Here is a 24,866-nt window from a genome sequence, read left to right on the forward strand (position 1 = left end):
CCCTTCATTATTTGTTCATTCATCTCTGTCTCTCTCAAATATATTTTGTAGCAAGTTATTCACAACAGGATAACAACAGTCATCTCATTTCCTAGACTTTCTGAAAATTTTTCTAGCATTGACTATTAAAAATGAATAAACGAACGTCAACATCGAGTCAATTTGAAAAATATAGGCGAATAAATAAAATAAAGTTTTGAAACTATGAGTCATTTCTCTAACATAATCAACAGAAAATACATTGTATATACTCCATTAACAAAATCAATATTATTTACAGTAATGGTGTGAAAAATCCGACACAATCAAGTATTAATGTCGAACCACCTCTACGATTCTACCGCGTTGTGCCATTGATGACTCTTGCACTCTTCTTTGCCTAATAGCTCCCAACAATCCGCCAACAAGCATAAAGAAATAAAACTTGCACCATGATACAAATATGTTAAAATATCAACACAATATGAGCGAAGAACTAAAAATCTATCAAATCTTTAAAATTTCAATTTACACCTCATCTATTGGATTATGTTGTCGTATATGACTATTTTAAGTCTAATGAGATCTTAAGCCAGTAACTCTAGGAAAAATAAAAAATAAAAAAATAAAACACAATTGATTAAAGTCTAATACTATAATGAGATCTCTATACCTCTTCTTTTGTACCTTCACCATTGCCATTTCTAGAAACTACTCCCTCAAGATGCTCATCTTAATCATCCCTCCATCCATCCCCACAGTTTTCATCTTTCCTTCTTGGCGCTCAAATTGATGTTCTCATTTTACATAATCTGTTTGGTCACTATAAAAATACCAAATTACCCTCTTTTTTTTTCCTTCACACACTTAGCGACCTTAATTATTGTTTGTGATCTACTAACATTTCCTATATTTATGTTTTTGTTTTCTTTTACTTTATGTACTTTCTCCTTACTCATATTTATAGTTTTTGTAATTTTTAGTAAGGCTCTACCTACTTGCTCCCTCCCTTGGTGTCCCACATTCCTTTCCTACCCCCTTCACTAAAACCTCCTTTCAGTAAAACTCACTATTATCTCTTTCAAACTCTTCTTTTCACTCCACTCGTCTTTCATGATTTTTCACAAATTTTATGTCTTGTTAAAGGTAGAGTTTTAAATTGACCTTTATGACTTTGCAAATTTTAGAATGTATTATATTACTTGCTACTCCTCCCACCCCCCCCCCCCCCCCCCTCCTCCCTTCTCATTTCCTTTTTCTCTACAGGCTTTATCTCCTTGTGTTACTCGTTTATTTACGGATCGTGAATTTTAGAAGGCCTTTTTCTACTTGATATCCTCAATCTATCTATTTATCTTTCCAGACCCTTGTTTTCACACTCCCTTTCTCTCTCCCCCTTCATATTTTCTAATTTTTGTAATTTTAGTAATCTCCTCCTACTTTCTCACTCCTTCACTGTACCACTTTCCCTTCCTTCCCTCTTTCTTAAAACTCACTGCTATCTCCTTAGATATCTCTCAAACTCTTTTCTTTCGCTCCACTCGTAGTCTTGTGTTTTTTGGTTATGGTTTAACAAAGAAAATAATTCATAGAGTAAGTGACTTGGTGGACAGGGCCAAGTCGGGCCGTGCTGAGCCTATACTGGCCCTTTGGTCAATTCTAGGTGAAATGCAGGGAAACAATAGTTAATACTGAAAGCCCTACACTACCATTTAACATTAGCAATAATCAATTAGTAGGATGCCTCAACATAGAATAAAGTTCATAATTTCTGCAATTTTCTTCTATCATCAGTATTCAGTTTTTCTGGTCCTAAAGTTTCTCTACCAAAGTAACTTCCCTACATAACCCACATTTTTCTAGAGAATCTCAGCTAATATGTCTTCCAAAAAGTGTTATAAAGTGAGTATCACCCTCATGTTCTCAGAAAATGGGAAGGCAAATCATGTTTTATACATCTACTCATTATCTTATAAGCTACACTCTAATCAATGAGGTTTGTCCTGTTATCCACCACTAATGAATTTTAGAATGAAATTCTAGGCTTGCATTCTACGAAGTAACTTCTAATAATGCTTGAACCTCTCATACCTGATCACTTTGATGTGCACTTGCTATGTTCTCATTGAGTAGTGTCACCAAAGACATATTCAGCTAATTATGCTCAACCATCTCCAGCAAGATCTTTGTAAGACTTTGCTTAGCTTTAACAAGCTCACTCTCCATTTTATCATACGCATTTGCATACCTGCGAAGGACCTAAACACATGAGTTGAACGTGCAAAAGAAAAAGACATCAAAAAATCATCTAAGATTAATAATAACAGACCTTATTGCTTCTGAAAGAGCCTTCTGCAATGCCTCCAAGTCTCCAACTCAATGAATCTGTCCTCCATCCTCCATTTCCTGTATAAGTAAGATTAGTTTATCATAATTTAATTTGAGGTCAATTACAATATCTTTGGTAGATATGGTTATAAAAGTAGCACCTCAGCCATGGCAAAACGAAGCTGCCCCAATTCGGACTGTAATTTTCTAAAAAATTCATCATTCAATCTGCAAATTCCACAAAACGTTATCATAAAAATTAAGTCATAGAAAAACTACAGAGTCAATGTTATCACATATAAAGGAAAAAACACAAACATCAACTGACCCAGAGGATGAAATTCTCACATTTTGTTGCTTTTTTGCTCAAAAGTAGTTTCAATTCTCAAGATTGATTAGCTAACACTCCTAATAGAGCACGAGAGAGAAACAGAAAAGCAGCTCCATTTCTCACTTGTTTGCTGTAAATACCATGTAACAAAGACCAGAACACTCCTATATTCTTCCACGTTCCACACCATAGCGACTCCTCTTATAGATCAACCATAACATAAGTTAAAGCTATAAGTCAGATTACTTTGGGTAAATTAGCAACAAACAACCTGAGTATTTAATATACAACACTTAATAATTGAATTTTTTTTTTTATGATAACCTATCTATCAGAAATTCTAGACCAAGGGTTGTTTATAAAAACATTAAACTAACTATTTTTTTATTTTATTTTTTTGACAGAAAACTAACTAAAAATTAATTGAGAAATTATAAGTAAATTGAGAAAATAAAGAAAAGATTCCTACCATAAGAAAAGACCATAACTTCAAACCACAACATAATATGCTTCTTGATGTCATATGCTTTATTTACCATCCTATAATTATATTCTCATCTCCGGAACTCTTTTTTTCACTGCAAAGAACAATGGAAATTAAACACTAAATCATTCGTATTAGTTTACCAACCACCCAATTTCATGCTTTGTAATTTGTACGGACTACAGAGTAAATATTACATACCTCAATTGCTAACCTTTTGCTTGGTCAAATTCTCTCCTCATCTTGCTCGCCCTCACCACTGACATGTACTCCTAAATTCTTCCAAGTTCTTCACGTTAATGACTCCTCCTATGAGTTGTTCCCCACAAGTAGTAAGAATCCAAACAATGAGTACTCGTGAGCTCTTCTCCAAAAGTGACTATAACCAAAGTGAATATAACTAGGACATTCTTAAGAACACAATCCTTTGAAATTCGGAATCTAATTCCTATAAAAGTGAATATAACTAATACATACTGGTCAAAGCCTAGAGCGTTTAAGGAAATGCAGAGGCCCTGAGGCGCGTGAAACTTCACCGTGTTAATGTTGTATTGTTCAAATTAAATTGTTTAGTAACTATGCTAAACGCACATAATCATATTCCTTAACAATAAAAATTCCAGTCACAGATTAAGCAAAGTGTTTCTTATAATGAATTTCAAAATCAGCTTGATAACATCAATGTGCACAAAAATCAACTAATTAAGAGTAAAAGTTTCCCTAGGTAATTAGGTAGTCAATTTACATGTCAAAAGCCAGCTTGATTTTGCTGAACACATAGAGTTACATAAGAGAAAAGTACTTTATAGACTACTCGTTAACAGGTAACAACAAACACCTGGAGCAATATACAAGCAAAAGAATCCAACTAAATATTAAAGGAAAAAAAAAATAAGAACACTGTCGAGGCCACGACAATAATAAAAGTAAGTTTAAAGGTGTTTTTACCTCATATTGTTCAGGTTTCAGGCTACTATCCCTTGCTTTTTGGGCCAAATATTTAACTTCTTCAGAAATTTTGGATAAACCTTTCTTGTCAGCATCCTGCCAAAAAATCCAATTAGCAATAGCTTTCATTGATGGTTCCTAAGTAGAAGTAAGAGGCATCATATACCATTATACCTGGACAATTGGAACATATAAACCATTCTCAGATTGGACTACTACATTGATGTTCACATTGTGATACCTGAACAACATTTCAAATAATTCCTGAATCAATAACCCATAATTAACCACAGCATTCTTCAAACAGATAAATCTTTTTTTTTTTTTTGATTTTGAAACCAGATAAATCATTATTTAGTCATTAGATTAAACCCAGATTTTATTAAGATACAAATACAAACCCAGCTGCCAACGTCTGATAAACTCCTCATCATGAGGACACTCAAACACCACCATGCTGCTTAGCTCATTGAGCATGGCACTAATTCCAGCGTCTCTAAGCCGATCTTTAAGGTAGTGGGCATTGCGGAGGCACTTTTGAATGAACCTCAATCTGGAAACCACAATATCCTTTTCTGTTCAATTTATACCATAGAAATAGAGGAGCATGGCCATTCCTGCTCCCCATGATTGTAGCATCCCTTGAAGCAAGATACTCCACATTACTGGACAGAGTGTAATGTGCGGCATTGGGCACCCCACAAATTTGTGGCCAGATACACTGACACTACCAATGGGCTTCCTGAATGTAACTTGAGGTGCCTGCATAGTGTAATACTCATGACTCATGAGCAGTAGCACAAAAATACGTAAAAATAATTAGTTCAAAAAATCAACTTCTTGCACTATAGATTGACACAGCCTAGCATGCGTGTAAGATAATTGGACAGTTCTCCAAAATACTTTGTATTAAAGTAGCTGTTTTGAGAGGAATAAAACTTGGGCTACAACTCCTAGAACAAGCAAATCTTGTTCCAGTTTGTTGGATAAAGTGTGATGGAAAGTGAACTATCCCAATGACCACAAAGATCAACAATGCAACACCCTGGTAAAGACATGAACCTAAAAGATGGAGCCACCGGCTTCTATCAATTTGGCCAACAAGCAGCCAGCCATATCATAATGAGAATCCAGACCCATGACTTTGGGTGTGTTATGTTTGCTCAACTGATTTTAGCTTGTTCAAAAGTTTAAACAAGTTCATAAGTTCAGATCAAGTGTAAGTAAAAATGTTCAAATAAAACAAGAATAGACAATATAAGTTTAAATAAGGTTGAATAAAAAACATCCTACGTTTAGATATGTCATAGTAAGATGAAGAGAACACGCCCTTATTTACTAATGCAACCAGCAGTATCACCAACACTCTGTCAACAGTTAAAAAAAAAAAAAAAAAAAAAAAAAAAAAAAAAAAGACAAACCGTACCAATTACCAAGTGTGTTAAACTGAATGCTCAAATGTCACCACTTTTTGTAATTTAACAAATTGTAAAAATAAAGATAACTACTTACTCGAGTAACAAGTAAGACCAAACAAGGCTCCATCACAGACACAGACACAGTGGATATAGAACCGATTGTGGGGGAAGCCACATTCTTCAAGAGTCCGTATCACAAGATGAAGATCATCAACAGCTCCTTTTACAGTAGTTCCTGCAATAAAAGCATTAGATTAGACACAGAAAGGTGTCAAACATGTTAATTGTAATTTACAGAAAGAGTTTAAGGTCTCAATCTTAACACAATCCATCCTATACATGCGTGCAGCTTTGAAGATTTAGTAGTGTGACTCTTTTGAACTCCGGCCTGAAGCTGCCGCCATTGACTGGGACAGGGGAATCGCAAGGCAACCTAGACCGGGAATGAGGAATGAACTCTTAATATGATTTCATTATATTATAAAATAATGTTTATAAGAATTTATTATATTATAAAATATTTTTTAAATTATCGCCTAACTTTCAATTATGTTATGGAATGATAATATGAAAAAAAAAATTATTTATTGTATTTTACTTTTTTTAAAATATCCCACGATCAATTTGACAATGATAGATTTTACAACCCTTTTATCAGAATTAGGTTTTGTATTTTTATTAATCGATTAATGATACATTACAACCCTTTAGGGATCCATTTATGGTTAATGATGGAACATTACATCTACTTTAGGACAAACAAAATTAAATTACACTCCCAATAAACTTTGACCTTCACTAGACTAAGGGCCTGTTCTCTTACGTTGAGATTCAGTTCAGTTCAGTTCAGTTCAGTTCAGTTCAGTTCAGCTCAGCTCAGTTCAGCTCCTAATTTCCTTCTCTTATAAAATATTCATTTCAGTTCAGTTCAGCTCAGTTCAATTCAGCTGAGTTCAGTTCAGTTCAGTTCAGTTTAGCTGAGTTCAATCAATGAGAACAGGCCCTAAACCTCACCAAGGAACCAAGCCGATGTGCTAAGCCCAATAGACTCCATGTAAATGATGTAATAGTCTTGACAAATGACAAGTCCTTTCTTTTCTTGAGTATCATCATCAACGGTAACGCCACCTTCATTTCCATTCACCCAAAAGCCTCATTTCAATTGCAGCAGGCCGGCAGCTGCTCTTCAACTTCTGTAAGGTTGTGTTCTTTTGAACTTCTGTACAGAGCAAAGTAGATTTTATTTTTATTATTATTATTATTGTTGTTGTTGTTGTTGTTATTACTATTATTATTAGCATTATCATTATTATTATTACTGTTGCTGCTACTATTATTAATATTACTATTATTAATTTTATCGCATTACTATTATAATCATTAAATATTAATTATTATTATTATTATTACTATTACTGCTACTACTACTATTATTACTATTATTAATTTTATCGCATTATTATTATAATCATTAAATAATAATAATTAATATAATAATAATAATTATTATTATTTTTATTATTATTATTAAAAATTAATAAGTAGTATTATATTTAAACATTATTTATCATCTTTAAATATTGATTTGTTTGAATATTAATTTTTAATATAAAAAATCAATTATTATTATTATTATTATTATTATTATTATTATTATTATTATTATTATTATTATTATTATTATTACTACTACTACTACTATTATTATTATTATAAAAATATCAAAAAACGTACAAAGTCAATCAATTTACAAGAAATTATTATTATTATTATTATTATTATTATTATTATTATTATAATTAATGTTTTGGGTGTTTTTGTCCCTCGGGAGAGTTTCGTCACAAAGTCTGGTCCGGCTTGAGCTGCACCTGTAAAAACACGGAGACTCCGGTTGTTGGAGCTCCGCCTCCGACGGTCAAGTTAGTAACTTGAAAAGGAATAAAAAGTGCGGAAATTTAGGTGGGTATCTGCTTGGATTCCAAGCTCAGGTGTTTACTGATGAGAGAGAATGTGTGTAATAAATGATTGTAGATGTCCCCAAAATGGGGGAATTTCTCCCTATTTATAGGGTCGTTGGGAAATGTGCTCCTTCAGACTGATGGGCTGCGCCGCAAAGTGCGGATTCTTGGGAATTGGGCCCTTGAAGGCCGCAATTCTGGTAAAGCTCTGGGACAACAACGTATCAGCTGGTGAATGGTCTTCGATGACTTGCCATCCTTTGACACGTGGCGCCCTCTTATTGGTCCAGATAGTTAGGGTATTTTTTACCCTAAACAATTATTATTATTATTAATATTATTATTATTATTATTATTATTATTATTATTATTAAGTATCATTATTAATATTATAATCAATATTATTATTATTACTATTATTATTAAATATTCATAATTATTATTATTAATATAATTATTAAATATTTTTTATTATTAATATTATAATTTTTAAAATTAATTATTATTAATACTATAATCGTTAATTATTGATTATTTATTATTATTATTATTTAATATTTATTATTAGTATTATAATTAAATATTAATTATTATTATAATTATTAAAATATTAATTATTAACTATTAATTATTTATTATTATTATTAGATATTAATTTTCAATAATATTATTATTATTAAATATTAATTAATTATTATTATTAAATATTAATTATTTATTAATATTATTATTAAATATTAGTTATTTATTAATATTATTATTAAATATTAGTTATTTATTAATAATAAATATTATTTATTATTATTAAATATTAATTAATTATTATTATTAAATATTTATTATTTATTAATATTATTATTAAATATTAGTTATTTATTAATAATAAATATTATTTATTATTATTAAATATTAATTAATTATTATTAAATATTTATTATTTATTAATATTATTATTAAATATTAGTTATTTATTATTAATAAATATTAATTTTTATTATTACAATAATTTAAATTTAAGTATTAATTTTAAGCAGAGTAGAGCAGAGCAAAACAGAATTCAGTATAGCAGAGTAGAACAGCTCTAAAGGACGGGGCCTAACTGTATTCTCTCTCTCCCTTCATTTATAGTTTTTTCTTTCTTATTTTTTAAGATGTCTGTTAAATTTTGTATTTTTATTTTTGGAATTCTATGTACGTATATACGTATTGTTCTGTCTCTCTGAGTTGCGTGTTAAAGTTTGTATTTTTATTTCTAGAATTCAATGTATATACCTTCACGTTGCTTAAAATGGCAAAAAAAAAAGTCCTATGAATGGGGAAAAATAATGAGAAAATGTTCTTATTTATTTTTAATTTTTTTACACAAAGATTTACACGTTTATCTTATGTTTGCCATTACTCACTCCGTTTTTTTTGTATGCATCACTTTGACAATTGCACTATTCACATACCATGGACCCATGGTTGACTTAATTTTTTCACTTATAAAAAATAAATAAATGTTATTATATAATATATCAATATATCATTAGATTTGTCATTATGTCTAGTTTCATAATATAATTTTGTTACAAATTTTACTAATACATAATTAAAGATATTAATGGTCAAAGTTGCGTCTCGGCAAATGTGCCGGTCAAACTGATGCATATAAAAAAACAGAGGGAGCATTAATTTTTTTTTTTTGTTCGAATTAGTTTTGAATTTTTCAGGCTTAGTTTTTGTGGGTTTAACTTTAATGAGTTCATTAATTCTATAATAATGACTTTCAACGAAAATTTTTTAAGGGCCTGTTCTGATTTACAGAACTGAACTAATAGGAATTGAACTGAACTGAATAAAGCTGAAATGAATTGTTTATGAGAGAAGAAAAATAAGAACTGAACTAATTGGAGTTAAACTAAACTGAACTGAAATTAAATTGAAGAGAGTAGGCCCGATCAAAGTGTAGGAGTTTATAGGTACTACGCAGCGGATATAACATATATGAATCATATTCAATAAAGTACCTAATCCCAAGAATCGCATGCATAACACACAAGACACATAATCATACCTTTGAAGCGTGAATTCCACGAAGCTATTCGACAGGCAAATCAGGGAGAGAATAGAGCCCCAAGTGTTGCTCCTCTACTTAGTCCACGAGATTCGAACGAGCCGTCCACCAATACTAGATTGGTCGAGTGATTGAGGAAAACCGCGATCACCACCTTTTCGGACAACCGACCACCGCACGAACCACCACCACCACGAGACACCACCGTGCGCCGGGAGGAGGAGAGAGCCGTGAGAGAGGGAGTATGAGAGGGGTTTGGTTTCGTGTTTGCTAATTAGGGTTTGATCTAAATGATCAGTAAATTCCTTACCTGCAAACCTAGGCACCTAGTCTATTTATGATCTCATTATAATTAGACTAGGGCACGAAGCCCAATAGCCTCTCAAAGCCCCTACATGGCCGGCCACCTAGAGAGATGAGGCCCATGATGGGCCTCGTCCTCTAATGCTCGATCTAGCCCCTTTGTGTGACCTTATAGGATCCGTCCAATTGGGCTTTGGCCTATTTTACTAGTCCAAAGATCGTAAGTACCTCTAGCTATGGCAAAACGACGACCCAAATGTCCGGACTTAATTATCTCCATAATTTGATCCAATTATATATCTAGTAATTGCACACGACGAAGACATAACTCCTTCAATCTCCCACTTGTCTGAGACAAGGGTGCAATGTTCAAATTCCTTAAGTCAATGTATATGTCGATTTGATAATATGATTGCATCACATGTCGAGATCATATTAATCTACAAATCGTTTCTTGAAATCTGAGTTAGAATTACAAAACCAAATGATTACTGAGTAATGCATTTGAACGCGGCCACGTATTTTCTGAATTCTCCCTCTTCAAGCGGCCATGACATATTTCCTAATTTAATAGGTAGACTCTATCCAATCTTGTGGCAACAAGCCTCCCACTCAACTTCTGAAATAACCGGGAAACATCCTTTATAATCTCCAGTTACGGGTAGACGTTTGAATGTACCACAGTTATAACATCCATTGAATGAAATCAATGTTCCACTCATGTCAAAGGAATCCACTAATATATACGGAAGCTCTATACTTGAACTTCAAAGTAGGTCAATAGTTCAATCATGCATCATTCATGCATATCCAAGTGATTGATCGAGCATCACTATGCCCCTATAGCCCATGAAACCGAGCTATCCAATCAATCTTACATGCTAGTCCATTCATTGAAATCATTTATGTCCACTTTAATGATTTCGAACTAGGAACTTAAATAATATACGGATTTTGTTCACCTGTGGAGTTTCATACACCAGGTCTCTATCTGATAGATAACCTGATGAGCCCATCAATCCATAATTATTTTGGACATTTTATTTAATTTCAAAACCATAATTAAATAAGAGAAATAATAATTTTCTGTTTTAAACATAATTCTGCAAATTGATGTATTTTCTCATGTAATATGTTTCCACAAACATACACAACTTAAAATTACATAATTTGCTTCAAACCAAGACTTTAATATGACTTTCATACCTTTGTCTATGGAAGGGGTTTAGTGATTTCTCACTTATAATAAAACTTCGCAGAACGTGACCTTCCGCCGGTCAATAATCTCATAACTGAGGCGATATCTTATATCCATTTGTTTGGATTTATGATGTGACCCTGGCTCCTTTGTTCTTGGGCAAAGGTGACCCTTTAGTCATATTACATTTCAATCCAAACTTCCTCTAAAACTATCCGACTATAGTTTAATACACATATTCTGACATTGAGCATGCAATAGTGCTCTGCTTTGAACTTTTCAAGCTCACTGTATTTCTCCATATTGACAAAATTGTGCGTCTAGATCAAAATCTAGAGTCATCTTGCCTGTTTGGAGAGAACTCGCATTCGTAAAACTTTTGACAACTTGTTTACCTTTAACACCATAAACTAGACAAATTCCTTTAGTGCTTCTCAAGTACTCAAGGATTTGTTCTTGGTAACTTTCCGTATGCTTATTCTGTATTTGCTTGAAACTTGCTACACATGTACAAGTCATATGTAACAACTTGCTTTGTACATTTCATGGTACATGTAATGGTCCCTTTTGCAAAAGCATTAGGTCCACTGCCTTTACAACTCAACTCAACTAGCTTTTAAGGCACTGAGTTTTACTGAGTGTAAAACCATGAGACATGGGAAGAGATCCTCTCTTAGAATCTTGCATCTTGAACTCGTCAAGAACCTTATCAACACAAGTCTCTTGATTAGGCCCAGTCATCCTTCAAGATTCACTTTGTGGATTTTGATTCCCAATATGTACTCAACATCTCCTAAGTCTCCCATATAGAAACAATCTTTCTAACCATTGCTTGATTTATTCAAGCATTGATATATCATTTCATATGAAATGTATGTCAACTACATACTAGACTAAGAAGACCAATTGCTCCCACTAAACTTCTTGTTTCTACAAGATTTCTTTTCATTCTTCCAAGGTAATCAAACTGTTTGATTTCCTAATGAATATTTCAACTCCTTAATGCTTACTTCAATCCATAAATGAATTTCTGAAGTTTGCAAAACTTTCTAGGAATTTCTGGAATTCAAAACTCTTAGGTTGTATCATATACATGCCATCCATCAAGAACATTTCATGAAGGTGATTTTAATTTCCATAACTAGAAATAATCCGAATAGGCTTACATGACTAATAGGTTTGACTCTATTTGTAAGACTATCATGGACTAGCACATCTTTACAGACATGGAGTCCATTCTGGATTTCTTGGCTTTAAGCCACTTCCTGAGTTGGCACTTGTCCAAAGCTTGCTTGTAGGTATGGATTCCAACCATTCCAATAGGAAAATTTTAGAATCCACCTTTTACTAGAATTCCAACAAACTGTTTGTTTTAATCCTAAGTAACCTACGATAGGTGTGAGCGACAATAGAATTATTCTCTTCAACTCTTTGAAGCATTTCATTCTAGTAGGACGATAGAAGTCTCGCTAGTTGAATTAGCTTGCTTCGACACATGTTTTATCAAATTAGCTGATTTTCATGCGCATTCGTCTCTAATGTAGTGTTATCTACATCCCTTTGTTGCTCGTCTCGAATCTCATCGAGATCTAACTTTACTCCCACTTGGCTTTGTAGGAAGACATTTCTTTCTATAAAGACACTATCGCGAGCAACAAACATTTTGTTTTTACGCGATTGTAGGAATAATACCTCTGATTTAGGGTTTATTATGTCATCTTTGTAAACATTTTACATAGATTTCATATTCCCTCAATCCTGTTTAGAAAAGATTACTTTGGAACATTTCCAGTCTTTCTATTGCTTTGGTGAAGTTTCTGTTTAGTATATTCGCAATTGTTGTTGTTCTAATGCATATCCTCAAAACGATATTTGTAAATCATTAAATCTTGGATCGAACCATGGCAAGCAAAGTTTGATTCCTACTTTATACATACATTTTAATTGTAATGTTCCTGGATTGTGAACAAATTCAACAATTCCTTTAGATGATCATTTGTTTTGAGTCAAATATTTATTACAACAATCATATTGTGGTGCTAAATTGCTTATCTCAAACTTGATTTTACATTTCATTTTTGGAATTTTGAACATTTCAATGATTCCAACTTTTATTTCATTAATTAATTATCGACATATTTACTTAAATCGTTAATAAGAGCAATGAAATAGTTAAATCCTTTTGCCATATCTTGAACTTATGGTACACACACATCATATGTTTGTGTTCCAAAACGTCATTTTAGCTCTTTTACCCTTTCAACTAAAAGGTAGCTTGGTCATTATAACTTATCAAGCATGACTTCTAATTCTTAAGTGATTCATAATCATATAAGAGTAAGAGTCCATCCATTACTTTGGATGTGCAAATGGTTTATGTGACCTAACTTTACTTTGTTATAAGTATGTTTGCTTTGAATCATCTAAATTTACTTTTGTGATCTACGTATATCAATGTCATAAATAAAATTAACTCATATCTAGCAAAATGAAAACAATTTATTACCTTGGTCATGGATCAACATTTGTCCAAGCCAAGTAAAACAAATCAGTATTCAAAACAAGAAAACCGAAATATTGTCTCATCAAAAACTGGAAATAGTTCTAAATCTCATGATAAACTAATCAGAAATTAAAACTATGAAGCTATCTCTGGCCACTCAAATACTTCTAGTGCACCTTCAAGCTCCATCTCCATGCTAGCTTCACTTGCTTGCAGTTCCTGTGCAACATCATATGTTAAGCACTGCAACTTGGTATCACATACCTTAGTGAAAGTTAAAATGTTTATAACTTAATACCTGAGGTTGATGCTCCATTCTTCTTCTTGAGGAAATCAAGGTATTTCTGGCAATTGCGTTTCCAATGCCCCTTCTTCTTGCAGTAAAAGCATTCACTCTCACTTGCAACTTTGGGTTTCGGATTCGCCTTAGGCTTTTCAGGAGCCTTGGCAACTTGCTTGCCCTTGCTCTTGGCATTAGCCTTTTGCCCCTTCTTCTTGAACCCCTTTCCCTTTTGAATCATAAGAACTTCCTTCTTAGGTTCCTTAGGGATTTGTTTCTCAGCACTAACCAGCATTGCATGCAATTGACTCATAGTCTTTGCATTCGCAGTCATGTTAAAGTTCATGATAAACTGGTTGAAACTTTCTGGAAGTGAATGGAGAATGATGTCTGTTGCCAAATCATCACTAATTGGGTACCCCAGTTTCTCCATACTTTGAATTAGGCCGATCATTTTGAAAACATGATCATGAACTGTGGCACCCTTCTCCATTCTACAATCCATAATCTCACGATGAAGCTCATACCTTTCAACTCTAGCTTGTTTCTTAAACAAAACTTTGAGCTCTTCCATGATTGAATAGGCATCCAGGTCCTCAAAACGCTTTTGAAGACTAGGTTCCATGGTAGCAATCATTAAGCAAGTGATAGGCATAGCTCTATCATGAGCTTCCTTGTGCTTCTTGATATCTGCCGCAGTTGGATTTTCTGGCAGAGGTCCTGGTAATGGGGTATCAATGATATCCTCCTTGCCCTCAGATTTCAGAACAAGCCTTAGCATTCTTTCCCAGTTGGAAAAGTTTTCCCCTGTCAACCTATCCTTTTCAAGGAATGGTCGCAAATTGTAAACGTTGTTGTCATTGTTATTACGGCTACCCATCTATGTCAAAATAAGGCAAAGTTTAATAATTATGTTTAATAAATTAAAGTACCATAAAAACATTCATTTGGTAACTTTAAAACACTTTATTCAATTATTAAATGATCCCAATTGAATTTTAAGTGATTCCAAGATCCTTTATTTGTGCAATAATTGACCGGACTGAGGCCCTGCCATCAACCATTACATTTTCAAGGTGAGTAAACTCTTTACTGATTACAACTCTTGTAACTCTTGGTTGAATAATTAACCATCACATGTTTAATTATTACCCTTAGCTTCAAGGTTCTAAACTGATCTTTAGGTAACCTTGTTGAATATAACCAATTAAAAGTGTAGATGTGCGGTCCTACCCCCACTTCCCCAAGATATATTATGATGCTCTGCTGAGGCCGACCCATGGTAGAGGGATAATCGGTCGTTGGACAATCACCCTCAAGCCAAACACTATTTCTACCTAAACTAACCTAAGACAAGTCTAGGGCAAGTAGAGGATCGTATCCACAGGGAATGGGTATGAGTACACCGAGAGTATGAAACGGTTGCAATCTAGTTCGGTCACAAATTGGAGGTTTGATTAAATAACTACTATATGGAGACAAACACTAGGGGGGAAATGGGAATAGACACCAACCAAACCAATGGATCAAAACAATAGGCAAGCATGTACACAAATTGGATGATAGAGAGGGCACTCAACATTGTCTTCTTTTGAAGTCACCACACTAAGCATTCTTAAACCAAACTCAACTAGCAAGATAGGCCAACCAAGTCTTAACAATAGGAAGTAGACTACTAACTCGGGTTTGTCTTTCGATCGGTTCGAGATAGTACTAAGGCACAAATAATTGGGATTTCTCACCTAATTACCGCAACTAAGACTACTACATCATCCAAACGAGGTACCGTAATCAAGATAGAAATTCGGTCTAATCATACAAGAAAAGGGTCACTTCTCTCGAAACTACAACACTAAGCATTCCTAAACTAAACTCGACTAACAAGATAGGCCAACCAAGTTTTAACGATGGGAAGTAGACTACTAACTCGGGTTTGTCTTTCGATCGGTTCGAGATAGCTTAGTACTAAGGCACAAATAATTGGGATTTCTCTCCTAATTACCGCAACTAAGACTATTACATCATCCAAACGAGGTACCGTAATCAAGAGGAATTTAGCATAATCATACAAGAAATGGCTCACAACTAGACCTCATCTTTCAATGCAAGCATAGAAGTGAATACATGAGCAATAAGTGGCCATCCAATTACACATGCAATTAACCAATTCTTTAACAATCAATCATCAACCCAAAATGAACATGCAAACACAAACATCAATTAACCCATGGCTTGGTTGGGTCTTCACCCAACCCCTAGTTAAGAAACTAGTCACTAAACATGGTGAAGAACATTCTAACAACAATATCTAAGTTCAAAATTAATCTAACAAATTGAAGAGAGTAGTAAGAACAAAGTAGATTGAACATGCAACAACAATTAACCAAGATTAAGAGAGAAATTAACAATTCAAAGTAAATAAAAACTGAAATTAAAGAGTAAGGGATAGAGGAAAGAGATTACTAATGAAGCTTCAAGGTTGAGAAAATGTTGAAAGGAAGAATACAAACTTCAATAAATCTACTTCAATGATAGAGTTTGAGAGAAACTAAGCTAATTAATAAGAGTTTAGAGAGTTAAGGGCCTAAGAAGACTAAAGGGAAGAAGGTGATCTTCTCCAAGGAAGAAGATGCAGAAAACTGAAGCCAAGGGTCGTATTTATACACCCCGAAATAACATTGTAAAATCCGCCCAAAAAGTCGGGTCTGCATGTAGGAGCGCCCGCTCCTACATAGAGGAGCGCCCGCTCCTCAGGCTGGAGCGCCCTCTCCTGGATCTTGCGCGCCCTCTCCTCCTGCAGCAATTTGAGGCAGTTTGTAGGAAAACAGGGAGGAGCGCCCGCTCCTATATAGGTGCACGCCCGCTCCTAAAAGTGCAGGGGAGGCAGAATGTGGCAGTTCAGGCAGGAGCGCCCGCTCCTAACAGGCTGCACGCCCTCTCCTCTTGTGCTTTGCTTCCAATATAGTTCTTCATGTTCATGCTATGTGACCAATTTCTCCTTGCATCTACAAACACGAACACACACATAAAAAGGAACGGGGAAGCCAAAAGTTGTAATCATACACAAAAAGGAGTCGGAAAGGGGGATAAAGAGGGGAAAATGACAACAAAATTGTGCTAAAAATACCATGATAAGTGGACAAATAAAACACTTATCAAATTCCCCCAAACTAGCCAATTGCTTGTCCCTAAGCAATTCACTTGGCGCAAAAGAAACCAATAGATTAATCCGCTCAAAGAAAAGCACATGTAAAGATAAAAGAATCCTTAAGCAATAAAACTCGAGCATGAGGTATATGCCTAAGATCAACCACGGTCATGACTAGCCAAGGCCTAGCTAACCTTCCCGAATGTACTCAACTTTGGTCCATTCAACCAATCTTACCGCGTCCCCAACACAAAGTTCAAATTCCCCCTAATGGTAGTGTCTCATGACTCCTCGAAGGAGCCGGAAGAAAAATAGACAAAAGAAGGTTTAGAACACTCGACATCTCAATGATAAGTACCCTCTCCATATGCTTGTGAACCAACTCCCTCCACCGACTATGGCTTCAACTACTCTACTAACATTACAAAACTCAAGGATTACGACACAAGTTAAGGCATAGAGAAAACTAGAAGTGCTTTGCAATTAAAGTCAAGCTAAGGTATATAGCACTAAGAGCAAACCTAAAGAGGTTTCTAACTTTGACCCAAATTACAAAATATGAATAAACTTGAAATAAAAACGCACCCCCAAGCTTGTTTAATTGCTAGGGTGATGGCTATTCATCACTTCTTTTCTTTCCCTTCTTTTTTTTCTTTTTTTTTTTTCTTTCTTTCTTTCTTTCTTTTTTTTTTTTTTTTTTTTTTTTTTTTCAAACTTGAACATTTACATCACTAACTACTAATTACAATAAATTAAAAATTGAACTAAGAAAACAAGAATGATATGCCTTAATTTTTTTGTGAATAAACAATACATAACAACCTTCATCAATCACTAAGAGTAGTTTAGGCCGCGATCTTGGGAGTTGGGACTCAAGTTGTCGATCTAGGTACTAAATCAAAGAGGATCCTTGCCACTCATTCAAAATGTAGTAGGCTTGAAAATATTACAACCTCACTTTTGGGAACAATATGGGATCAATTACTACCTTTTGGGGTTCAAATTCCTTTGATATGGGCGACAACCTTCTTACCACAATCCTAGACTTTAGGTCTCGTACATTCGGTAAGGTTATTGTCACACTAGCCTAAACTAGCCAATTCTATGTTCAACCAAGGGCATCTAAACCATGCTCGAAATTTTATTACCAAAAGAAAGCAAATATCCATCACATGCAATCCAATATCCTCATTGAGGACTATTCTAAAAGCAATTTTTTTTTTTTTTATTTTTTTTTAGAGGAAAAGCAAAAATACTCGGGTTGCCTCCCGGGAGCGCTTCTTTAACGTCACTAGCTTGACGAAAATTCGAAGATTGGTTTCTTCACAAACACCTACAACAAAAAGTTAGTCAAAGAAATCAAAGAAAAACAAATCTATACAAATGAACTAGTCTCACATGTTTCACAAGTAACTCAATGCTCAACGCCATTCCCCGGCAACGGCGCCATTTTGGTAGAGGGATAATCGGTCGTTGGACAATCACCCTCAAGCCAAACACTATTTCTACCTAAACTAACCTAAGACAAGTCTAGGGCAAGTAGAGGATCGTATCCACAGGGAATGGGTATGAGTACACCGAGAGTATGAAACGGTTGCAATCTAGTTCGGTCACAAATTGGAGGTTTGATTAAATAACTACTATATGGAGACAAACACTAGGGGGGAAATGGGAATAGACACCAACCAAACCAATGGATCAAAACAATAGGCAAGCATGTACACAAATTGGATGATAGAGAGGGCACTCAACATTGTCTTCTTTTGAAGTCACCACACTAAGCATTCTTAAACCAAACTCAACTAGCAAGATAGGCCAACCAAGTCTTAACAATAGGAAGTAGACTACTAACTCGGGTTTGTCTTTCGATCGGTTCGAGATAGTACTAAGGCACAAATAATTGGGATTTCTCACCTAATTACCGCAACTAAGACTACTACATCATCCAAACGAGGTACCGTAATCAAGATAGAAATTCGGTCTAATCATACAAGAAAAGGGTCACTTCTCTCGAAACTACAACACTAAGCATTCCTAAACTAAACTCGACTAACAAGATAGGCCAACCAAGTTTTAACGATGGGAAGTAGACTACTAACTCGGGTTTGTCTTTCGATCGGTTCGAGATAGCTTAGTACTAAGGCACAAATAATTGGGATTTCTCTCCTAATTACCGCAACTAAGACTATTACATCATCCAAACGAGGTACCGTAATCAAGAGGAATTTAGCATAATCATACAAGAAATGGCTCACAACTAGACCTCATCTTTCAATGCAAGCATAGAAGTGAATACATGAGCAATAAGTGGCCATCCAATTACACATGCAATTAACCAATTCTTTAACAATCAATCATCAACCCAAAATGAACATGCAAACACAAACATCAATTAACCCATGGCTTGGTTGGGTCTTCACCCAACCCCTAGTTAAGAAACTAGTCACTAAACATGGTGAAGAACATTCTAACAACAATATCTAAGTTCAAAATTAATCTAACAAATTGAAGAGAGTAGTAAGAACAAAGTAGATTGAACATGCAACAACAATTAACCAAGATTAAGAGAGAAATTAACAATTCAAAGTAAATAAAAACTGAAATTAAAGAGTAAGGGATAGAGGAAAGAGATTACTAATGAAGCTTCAAGGTTGAGAAAATGTTGAAAGGAAGAATACAAACTTCAATAAATCTACTTCAATGATAGAGTTTGAGAGAAACTAAGCTAATTAATAAGAGTTTAGAGAGTTAAGGGCCTAAGAAGACTAAAGGGAAGAAGGTGATCTTCTCCAAGGAAGAAGATGCAGAAAACTGAAGCCAAGGGTCGTATTTATACACCCCGAAATAACATTGTAAAATCCGCCCAAAAAGTCGGGTCTGCATGTAGGAGCGCCCGCTCCTACATAGAGGAGCGCCCGCTCCTCAGGCTGGAGCGCCCTCTCCTGGATCTTGCGCGCCCTCTCCTCCTGCAGCAATTTGAGGCAGTTTGTAGGAAAACAGGGAGGAGCGCCCGCTCCTATATAGGTGCACGCCCGCTCCTAAAAGTGCAGGGGAGGCAGAATGTGGCAGTTCAGGCAGGAGCGCCCGCTCCTAACAGGCTGCACGCCCTCTCCTCTTGTGCTTTGCTTCCAATATAGTTCTTCATGTTCATGCTATGTGACCAATTTCTCCTTGCATCTACAAACACGAACACACACATAAAAAGGAACGGGGAAGCCAAAAGTTGTAATCATACACAAAAAGGAGTCGGAAAGGGGGATAAAGAGGGGAAAATGACAACAAAATTGTGCTAAAAATACCATGATAAGTGGACAAATAAAACACTTATCAACCCATCACAAACGATCAAGGTTTTCGTCGGGTTTTTAATTGGGAAAGCTGTATCAATATTTCTGGGATCTAGATTTATTATGTTGTGATTGTTTAGTGAACTCTAGCGCATCATCAAACAACATAAATAAACCTAAAACATGCATAATCTACTAATGCAATAAAACATGACATAGTATGGCCCCTTAGTCCTAGGAAAACTAGAAATAAAATGCTCCCACTTGAATCATCATGGATCTTCATCCACCTTGCTCCTTTGGGCCTTCACTTCATGGGCTTCTTTTGGGCTAACACCATTTAAATAACTATTCTATTTACATTAAATAAAAGTTATGAAAATACTCAACGGTACGCAGACCGTATTTAGATTACAAAAATACATCACGATACGCAGATCGTATTTAAGAATCTATGGGCCATACTAGTCTATATATAGCAACATAATATCATATATTAGAAAAGTGCCATATAATAAATCACTCAACATGCTTGTCTAAACTACAACATCTGATGATCATAATAAAGACAACGCATTTCCTAAAATATCTTATATTTTAATCATAATTAGATAATATCATATATTATTCATGACGGTTTATAAAATATCATATATTTAATTTAGTCATGAGATAGAATCAAATCATATTTTAATCTAGAAAGATAAAATCATATTTAATCTTCCATGATTATCCTAATTTAGGAGATTCTATCCTAATTACTAGCCAATCAAATAATTTTAAAATCAATTACATCCTAATCTAATTATGGGATAATCACATTATTTAAATCAATTATTATCCTTTTGGAATATGCTCAGAATATCCTCATCAATCTTATCCTTAATTAACCACTTTAATTTAGGATAATTATCAAAATAACAAACTAAACATGGATAATATCAAATATAACAACTTTTGAATATTTAATTTTATCCTAAAACAAAAAAGATTTTATCTTAATAAAACCAACTTTATCTTTTAAATTAAAAGATCATATTTTGAAAATATTTTAACTTATCCAAAATAAAACCAATTTTATCCCAAAATAATTCGTAATTATCCTGAAATAAATTTTAAAACAGATTTTTTTTTTTTTTTTTTTTTTTTTGAAATTATCGCAACCACCAACGCCGGCCACCGTGGTTGGCTAGCCGAAGCTAGCCACGGTGGCTGGCCGCCGTGACAGCAGCCACTGCCGCAAAGGGCAGCAGCGTGGAGCTGCTTTGCTGGGGCTGCAGGCCACCGTGTGTGGCCAGCCGAGGCTAGCCACGGTGGCTGGCTGCCTTGCAGCAGCCACTGCCGCGCAAGGCAGCAGCAGCACCCAGCTGCAGCCGTGGCAGCAGCCGTGCAACGGTTGCACGCTGCTGCCCACAACCACCCTAGACCACCGCCCTCCCTTCCCCTCCCTCTTGGACGCCACCTGGTCGGCAGCCGCCGTGGCTGCGCCACCCAGCCGCGGTTGCCGGCCAAAATAAATTAAATTTTTTTTTTTTTTTTTTTTTTTTATGTTTTAATTTAATTAAAATAACATTTATCCTAATTAAATTAAATTAGTCCATAAGATTAAAATTAAATCATATTCAATTTTAAAATAGGGTTCATCATAAAATTAATCCCAATTTAATTTTAACATTTAAAATTAAATCTATGATCATACATAAAACATTTTTATGCATGAATCAAATCAATTAAAATTATGAAACATAAAACGATTCGAATAAAACCATAATCAAGCACAAAAATCATATTTTAGGGCTTGGAATTTTCGAAATTTAGGGTTAGGGTTTTCGAAATTTTCGAAATACTAGGGCATAATTCGGTCTCTTTATGGATATTTGAGCATAATTAAATCGCATTTAACCGATTCCAAAAGTTTAATCACATTAAAATAATAATCGAACCATAATTAAATTAATTTCTCCCTCTTAATTGATTATAAAATTATCGTGGACATCAAATAATGGTATTATTATGATCTAGCGCGTTAATGCAAGAGGCTAACTGATACCACTGTAGGAGTTTATAGGTACTACGCAGCGGATATAACATATATGAATCATATTCAATAAAGTACCTAATCCCAAGAATCGCATGCATAACACACAAGACACATAATCATACCTTTGAAGCGTGAATTCCACGAAGCTATTCGACAGGCAAATCAGGGAGAGAATAGAGCCCCAAGTGTTGCTCCTCTACTTAGTCCACGAGATTCGAACGAGCCGTCCACCAATACTAGATTGGTCGAGTGATTGAGGAAAACCGCGATCACCACCTTTTCGGACAACCGACCACCGCACGAACCACCACCACCACGAGACACCACCGTGCGCCGGGAGGAGGAGAGAGCCGTGAGAGAGGGAGTATGAGAGGGGTTTGGTTTCGTGTTTGCTAATTAGGGTTTGATCTAAATGATCAGTAAATTCCTTACATGCAAACCTAGGCACCTAGTCTATTTATAATCTCATTATAATTAGACTAGGGCACGAAGCCCAATAGCCTCTCAAAGCCCCTACATGGCCGGCCACCTAGAGAGATGAGGCCCATGATGGGCCTCGTCCTCTAATGCTCGATCTAGCCCCTTTGTGTGACCTTATAGGATCCGTCCAATTGGGCTTTGGCCTATTTTACTAGTCCAAAGATCGTAAGTACCTCTAGCTATGGCAAAACGACGACCCAAATGTCCGGACTTAATTATCTCCATAATTTGATCCAATTATATATCTAGTAATTGCACACGACGAAGACATAACTCCTTCACAAAGTCCTATCCATTGTTATCTCTAGTTACAAATAGGGTATAACAGCCGAGTCGAGTATATGTTCATGTCCAAGTGCAAGTTCAAGTTCCATTTAACCTAGACTTATTAAAAGTTATAAAATGATCAATTTATATCAAAAGAGCACTTTTTCTCTCTGAGATATCACATTTTATCACATCAAAGTACGTAGCTCGTGAACATAAATAAACGAATAGTTCGTGAATAGAGGAGTTTGCTAATGAACGCCCCCGGACGTTAGATAACCCTTTAAAATAGTTTCTAAAATGGTATTAATTTGATAATGCATAGCAAAATCACATGTCGATTATGTAATTAATGTTTATTTCAAATTAATATTTCTACCTTTTTAGTTATCTTATCCAACGCCCCCGAGACGTTCGTTAGCTTTTGCTATATATATAAGGAAAATTTACACTTTGGTGTCCTAACGTTTAAGTAAATTCCACCTAGGTGACCCATGGTTTCAATATTCCCATTTTAGTGTCCTGACATTAGATAATAATTGTTCAATATTAGTGCCTAATAATTAACGGTGTTAAATTCTCCGTAAACAAAAAAAGAAAAGAAAAGAAAAGAAAAAAAAAAACTAAAGTTGTATAATTAATTAATTATATGGAAAATTTGACATTTGCTACCACTAAAAACACTTAGGTTCACATTTGCTACCGATTTAATTTTTTTTTTTTACTTTGCTACCACCTAAATTAGTGTTTGTTAAAAATCACTACCACTTAACATAATCCGTTAAGGTTCCGTTAAGTGGGCCCAATATTTCATTAAAAAAACAATATAATTTATTAAAAAAAACACAAAAACCTTAAAATAAAAAATTTCCAGCCACCTTCCCTCCCGTCAACCACCTTCCCCCTCCCCTCGCCGGCGCTAAACATTTCCAGACACCGGCGAATATGACGCGACGCCCCGGACCACCACCACCACTGAAACCCCCTATACCCAGACCACCAATCGACACCACTTCCAAAACCCAAACAACCACCATTGAAACCTGAAGGAGTTATGTCTTCGTCGTGTGCAATTACTAGATATATAATTGGATCAAATTATGGAGATAATTAAGTCCGGACATTTGGGTCGTCGTTTTGCCATAGCTAGAGGTACTTACGATCTTTGGACTAGTAAAATAGGCCAAAGCCCAATTGGACGGATCCTATAAGGTCACACAAAGGGGCTAGATCGAGCATTAGAGGACGAGGCCCATCATGGGCCTCATCTCTCTAGGTGGCCGGCCATGTAGGGGCTTTGAGAGGCTATTGGGCTTCGTGCCCTAGTCTAATTATAATGAGATTATAAATAGACTAGGTGCCTAGGTTTGCATGTAAGGAATTTACTGATCATTTAGATCAAACCCTAATTAGCAAACACGAAACCAAACCCCTCTCATACTCCCTCTCTCACGGCTCTCTCCTCCTCCCGGCGCACGGTGGTGTCTCGTGGTGGTGGTGGTTCGTGCGGTGGTCGGTTGTCCGAAAAGGTGGTGATCGCGGTTTTCCTCAATCACTCGACCAATCTAGTATTGGTGGACGGCTCGTTCGAATCTCGTGGACTAAGTAGAGGAGCAACACTTGGGGCTCTATTCTCTCCCTGATTTGCCTGTCGAATAGCTTCGTGGAATTCACGCTTCAAAGGTATGATTATGTGTCTTGTGTGTTATGCATGCGATTCTTGGGATTAGGTACTTTATTGAATATGATTCATATATGTTATATCCGCTGCGTAGTACCTATAAACTCCTACAAAACCCCCTATACCCAGATCCCCGATCGACACCCAGACCACCGATCGACATCATCGACGCCTCC

At 35.2% G+C, this 24,866-nt stretch overlaps 1 long non-coding RNA gene across 7 annotated transcripts; it reads right to left on the bottom strand.

Annotated features, from left to right (window-relative positions):
• Window positions 1-208: 208 nt before the first annotated feature.
• LOC145597763 (uncharacterized) lies at window positions 209-5,916 on the bottom strand. Of its 7 annotated transcripts, none has more exons than XR_014103397.1 (12): window positions 5,812-5,916; window positions 5,583-5,723; window positions 5,364-5,437; window positions 4,472-4,832; window positions 4,245-4,311; window positions 4,071-4,166; window positions 3,324-3,431; window positions 3,108-3,216; window positions 2,656-2,838; window positions 2,469-2,535; window positions 2,309-2,385; window positions 209-2,227 (listed from the first exon to the last, which is right to left on the bottom strand). It is a non-coding gene; the product is annotated as an uncharacterized LOC145597763 (long non-coding RNA). The 7 variants fall into 7 exon arrangements; XR_014103402.1 differs by having other exon boundaries at window positions 209-379; window positions 2,071-2,227; window positions 4,472-5,437; XR_014103401.1 differs by having other exon boundaries at window positions 209-423; window positions 2,071-2,227; window positions 4,472-5,437.
• Window positions 5,917-24,866: the final 18,950 nt, after the last annotated feature.

This window comes from Chenopodium album, chromosome 20, assembly GCF_948465745.1.
Source record: "Chenopodium album chromosome 20, dcCheAlbu1.1, whole genome shotgun sequence".
Lineage (NCBI taxonomy): Eukaryota > Viridiplantae > Streptophyta > Magnoliopsida > Caryophyllales > Amaranthaceae > Chenopodium > Chenopodium album.